The following is a 6,296-nucleotide window of genomic DNA, read 5'->3' on the forward strand; positions in this document are numbered from 1 at the left end:
AATGTTTTAGACAACGAAATAAATGTTTCCTTTTACGAAGCACGGATCTGCTGATTAATGTCTTGCTTCCAAGGCCGCGCCTTCTTCGGGTGTATATCAAGGACAAGTGCGGGCTCGAACCGAGCCGACTTATAGTCGATTGTCTTATTTACGAGTTATTCTTCTCGCCAAACCAACTACGAGCTGGAGGCAATAAAACTTCAGGCAACCTTCCAATCCCGGCCCCCCCCCACCCCTCCCACCCCTAAACGTCTCTCCGTGAGCTTTGATCGCGTTGCGAGAGTTTGTTATTGTTGTAATGGACTTTGCCGCGGGAACTCCGAGACGATTTGATTAGGAAGGGGCGGAAGTTGACGGTACGGAGTCTGCGATTAAGATTGACGGAGTGTGCTCTTGTTTCGAGGTTTTGAGAATGGGGATGAGAGTGAAATGGTTTTTGTGATTGCGTGGAAAAATTGAGTTACAGCGGTTTCTCTATATATGTCGTCAAGGTCTGGATGATAATCGTCGCGGAATTACCCCCACCCCACATTACCTCCAATGTAAACGTGTCTCCTGTACGATACGTGACGCTGGCAAGGCCCGTGTTGTTGACAAGTATCGAGAATACACTGTAATTTGGTTTGAGGGTGATTTGGGGATTTTGGTGGTCGAAGATTGATTGGATCTGAGATATAGAGTCTTTCGGCTGTGTTGGTAGCAGGGTTGCTATTTTTTAAAATTGTCAGAGTTCCAGGCACCCAAACTATATTCCATTGCCTCTTTTAGAAAATTTTCCCGGAACGTCCATAAAGACCCCGGCCTAAAAAAAGACCCAATGACGCGTGTCAGAAAATTTGTTCCACCTCCATGACGACTAATAACGTGTCCACGAGTGAAAACCCCTATGTGCTCGATTGGAGCTCGACCCCCTACCCTTTCTCCAGCTGCAATTTCTGCAATTTCTTTCAGTCCGATCCGACCCGCCCCATGATGAAACGACCGGCCATTAAATCTGCTCGAATTAAGACGCGACCTTGACACGCTCACGCCTCGAGGTTCGAATTCTCCTCCCCTCGCAAGTTGAATAACGCGACCGGCTCGCCCCGAGGTCATTGTTAGCTGGCGGCAGCTGGTTCGTCGGAGGATCGAATGGATCACATCCGAGCCCTGAAAACCGACTACCGATTGTATTTTGCGGTTTATTGACTATTGTACTGGTCTTTGTTTTAACCTCAATATGACCCTCCTTTGTTACACTTTTTGATTAATCCGTAGAAAACCTCGCTCCAAGCTTGATGATCATTTAATACAATTTTTAAAATCGCCGTCTCAACGTCGACACCATTCTAGATCTTTGCATTCAGAATCTCAAGTTGTACAAGAGTAATTAATAAATTCGTATAAATTCGTTGTTCATTTACAAACAATTTGAATACAGTGAAGTCACGAAAAGACTCCCCACTAATTTCTATAGCCATATTTATTCCGTTCTTGATCACTTCGTACGAGTTTCGATGCCCGAACAATTCCGTGTCTTTTGAAGGAATGGGATGAACATTAAAAAATGGCGGTGTTCGAAATGCCGATTGAATCTCCCCGCTGATCGGTCGCAGGCGTAGGCTTCGAGGAAGAGATCGGCGAAGAGGATCCTCGCGGGAACGTATGGGATTTCCGACGGTCGATCACTGCCGATCCGGCCGAACGTGAAATCGGATCCAACCACGGGAACGAGGTTAGACGTGTCGCCGGTCGATGGCTTCGACGGTGAAGGGACGGTTGGTAACGGTAAACTAGCTTCCGAATCGGTTGGTTACGTGTCTAAGAAACCGATACCAGCCACGGGTGTAAATAAATCGCGGCCCGTGGGGATCCGTTTCCGTTCCGTGTTTCTCGATGGATTAACCTTTGTCGACGCTTTGACTCCGATGACATTCACGGGGATCGTCCACCGGCCGGCGACGACGACGCATCCATTCCGCTCGAACGATGATGATCGATCCGGTAAGGATTACCACCGAGGTTAGGTGTCCGATTTGATCGTGCCCGGGGTTGATTGTCCGCTGGGAAGACCGGTTAGTGTGAACCTCTTTTGTCTCCGGACTGGTTCGAGACTATCCAGCCAAATTCAAACTGAACACTAAACCTACCGAGCTTTAAAAGTAACGGATGCCTTATAAAAATGACGAGATTGAATTTTTTTCGTTTTTATTTAATCATTTCCTACGAAAGCATCTTTATACTCTCAGTAATTGTAAAATAAAACATCTGGAACCGGCCATTTTGACCCGCGCTGGTAGGTTTAGTGTTAAATGCTACGACAACAGTTTCAGCATTTTGAGACTTGATTCAGATGACGAGACTCACTTGAGAACTGATAGATTGTACGCGTGCCAAGCAGATTTGTGAATTCGATTTTCTCAGAAACGAAATTTCACAGGGGAAATGTTATTCTATATTTTCGTCTCATTTTTTCACGTAGAATCACCCCCCCCCCCCCCCCCCAATCCAACCATACTCAACCTGCAGCCGGAAACGCTTGTGTTCACTATTCGTTAATTTTTTAAACATCTGACAACCTAAATTTACACGTACGTCGTCTCTGGCTATTTATTTATTCATATGTTTGCGAGAAACGTATGTGTCCCGAGAAGAAAAAAGTATGGCTGCACTATCGGGTTGTACCGCCAGATGTCCTTGTCATCTTCTCGCAAATAATATATCGTTGTTCGTCATTCCGAGGGTTAGGGGATCGTGCGTCGGCCACCATCGAAAGAAAAAAGAGAATTTGCGAACGAAGGGTAGGGAGTCATGGGAGGTGAATGGACGGCAAGTGCTCAAGGGCGTGAGCCTCGTCGAGATTTCACAATTAAGACAGAAGTCGAGCGAGAGACGTTCCCCGTTTTATCTTCCGGGTAAGTAAGAAGACACGCTACATTGTTTTCTTCGTTCGCGAGCCCTCCTTGTCTTTCGCGTTCGCGTCTCTTCAGCTCTATGGTGATCCATTTTTTCTCTCCCTTGGCCTCTTTCTTCTCTTCAGTTCCGTCCGGTCTAGGATTTCCTTTTCTCCGCGTTGCTTTTGTGCTACCCCTTTTCCTTTCTTTTTCGTCGCCTTTCATCCACATGTACAATGCGAGTGTCTCTCTCTCTCTCTCTCTCTCTCTCTCTTTGTGTCTCATGGGTCCTAAAGCGACATAAACCCCCCGGACAAATTGCTACGTGTGTTTACGTTAAATCGCTTAACCGACCGATGCACCTTCGAAGGTACATCGGTGCTGGAAGAGGCCGCTCGTAAAGGCGCGCGATAACCATCTGCGGGAGAGGGCGATCGGCGTAAGTCAAGCTTCGATGGCCCAACCCGTGTATCGTTTCTCTATGTGCGCGTTTATACGGATTAAGAAGACTTCATGGCCGGTATCGGCCGCCTCGAGCACCTCGGGAACTGCTACCGGCCACCCTTTGCACTCTCGTTACTCTTCTCGGCGACGTGGCTACCGAAAACAAGACGGTAATGAACGTGCTCCTGCTCCTGTCTCACCTGCACGAGCCACGATGCTCTGCGGAAAAATTTCATGCCACGAACTCGTCCCCCGCTTCAACAAATCTGTCGATATAAGATTGTACTATTTAGTCAAGTGTGAATCGTCGTAATAAGAGGCACTACAGTAAGGAGCAAAACTGAACACGCGCACGAAATTTTAACAGAAATCATTTTTTATTCAACATTTGCATGTAGAATACAAAAGAAACAAAATACTTAGTATTATCTAGAATCTTTTGGCTTTTCAAGACAAACTTAACATTTGTGATATTATTATTATTTCGCTTCACACAATTTTTTTTTTTCGTGTAGTCGGTTTTGCACCGCAACTAATTTTGAGTAAACATTTCAGATTTTCGTACACTTAATATTTCGTCCATGAACCTTTAACCTTGATTATTGCCTGAATACGTTTAGGCATACTTAATACTAGATTTTCGCAATATTCTGGTGTAATAGAATACCACTGTTTCTGCACTCTTTGCCACAAATCAGTTATCGTTGTTGGGGGAGCACTATATTTATTCTGTAACTTCGTTTTTAAGTATGCCCAGACATTTTCAATCGGGTTTATGTCTGGACTTTGAGCAGGCCATTCCATGGTTTGAAATGGTTGAGTTTGCAGCCAATTCTTTACGCTGTTCGCACAATGCCCAGGAGCGTGGTCATGTTGGAATACGACATCACACTCTGGTACCGGCATATTTTCAATTGTTTCCAGTAAATTTTTTTCTAAAATATCCTTATACGTATACTGGTTCACCGTATCTTCTATTCGAACCTACACCGTACGCCGTAATGCACCCCTACACCATAAGTGAACCACCACCAAATTTTATTGTTCGCTTCACATGACGCGGTAAAAGAGGTTCACCTTGCTTCTTCCAACACCAAGAACGTCCATCCGATGAAATTCGATTGATTTTAGATTCGCCGGAAAAAATTACTTTTTTCCATTGCTCTATATTCCAGCTTAAATATTTTCTTGCAAAACTCAGACGGGCCTTGACATTCTTTTTCTGGTTTTTTTTTCTTCTCAATTGCTGTAAAATTGGCTTCTTTTAATGCCCTTCGAGCCGTCCACTTACTAATTTTCTTTCCAACATCGCTTTCTAATAACTTTGCAGCCATTGGTGCCGTCGTTGCAATTTCTGAAGTAATGTATCTTGTCAACCTTGTCTTCTCCTGACAAGATAATAATTTTGGACGGCCTCCAAAAGATGCAGGGACTTTACTACAGTATTTTTTCCGTATCTTATGTACAATTCCCTGATTGACAACAAATTTTCTAGCAATTACTCGCGTTGATAAACCCGATTTTAATTGGAAAATGATATTATTCTTCATATCTTCAGATAATGGCTTCATCATGTTATATTGATGCGTGTTACCGCATGAACAACGATAAACTAATAACTACTGGCACTCCTGGTCGTGGCATTGACCGTGATGGACTACCAAGTTGTTTACAAAATCTGTGTCTACAGTTCCTAATCCCGAGAATCTTACAATTAGTGCGGTGCAAAACCGACTACACGAAAAAAATTGTGTGAAGCGAAATAATAATAATATCACAAATGTTAAGTTTGTCTTGAAAAGCCAAAAGATTGTAGATAATACTAAGTATTTTGTTTCTTTTGTATTCTACATGAAAATATTGAATAAAAAATTATTTTTTAAAAATGTCGTATGTGTGTTCAGTTTTGCTTCTTACTGTATATCGTAGTACAATTCATTGTATAAAATGGTGTATTCTCTAGGAGAACGAGTAGAAATCATTTTTATTTATGGAGCTGGTGAGTGTGCTCGTCGAACTGCTGCTACGTTCAATGAAAGACATCCTGGTACACACGTTTCTCATACGTACGTGTTGCAATTAGTTGCAAAGTTTAAGGAAAGGATCGGTGAGAAATTTAAAAAGAAACCAGACAAAATTCATGAAAGAAGCTGATCAAGTCGAAATTATAGGACGGTTTACTGTGAATCCTACTTGTTCAATTCGACAAGTTTCCATGGTAACTGATGTATCAGTGGGATCTGTGCACTAATTACTTAAACATAACAAGTTTCATCCTTATAAAATGTAGTTGCATCAAAAGTTATTGGAAGATGACTGTGACAGGCGGATTGAGTTTTGTGAGGAATTGACAAATGTGATCAACGTCACTCCTAATCTAATTAAAAACATTTGTTTCAGTGACGAATGCACTGTTTTTTAAACGATGCTGTAAATCGTCATAACTGTCACTATTGGAGTGACGAAAATCCACATCTTATTAGCACTTTGACTGTCAAACTAGAAACCTCAAAAACTCCATAAAATCAAAGTACTGGACTTTTTCCTGAACAACGTACAGGAATGTAGAGTTATTGTAACAGATACCTTCAAAAATGTTCGTTCAGAATTTGAGAATCGTCTGTATTATTGTTTAGAAAACAACGGAGAACATTTTGAAAATTTCTTATAGTTATAAGGAAATTACAAATTTCCTCGCAGTATAAGTATGACTCGCTCTACTTCTCCCTAAATATCTCGGAAACTAGTGCGCGAATAAAAAAAAGTATCCTACGAAAATTGCTGGTCTTTTTACGTACAATAAGATCCCATAACAAAAAATATAGGTTTCCATTTGAAAAAACAAAGTTGACCTTCAAATAACCTTGAAAACACCACCCAAATAAAGAACTGATACTACTTCCCTCTTTCCCACTCGAAATCCTTGGACACGGGTTTTACACTTTTTTAAATATCTTTCATACAAAATGAACACCCTGT

Source organism: Halictus rubicundus, chromosome 2 (genome assembly GCF_050948215.1).
Source record: "Halictus rubicundus isolate RS-2024b chromosome 2, iyHalRubi1_principal, whole genome shotgun sequence".
Taxonomy (NCBI): domain Eukaryota; kingdom Metazoa; phylum Arthropoda; class Insecta; order Hymenoptera; family Halictidae; genus Halictus; species Halictus rubicundus.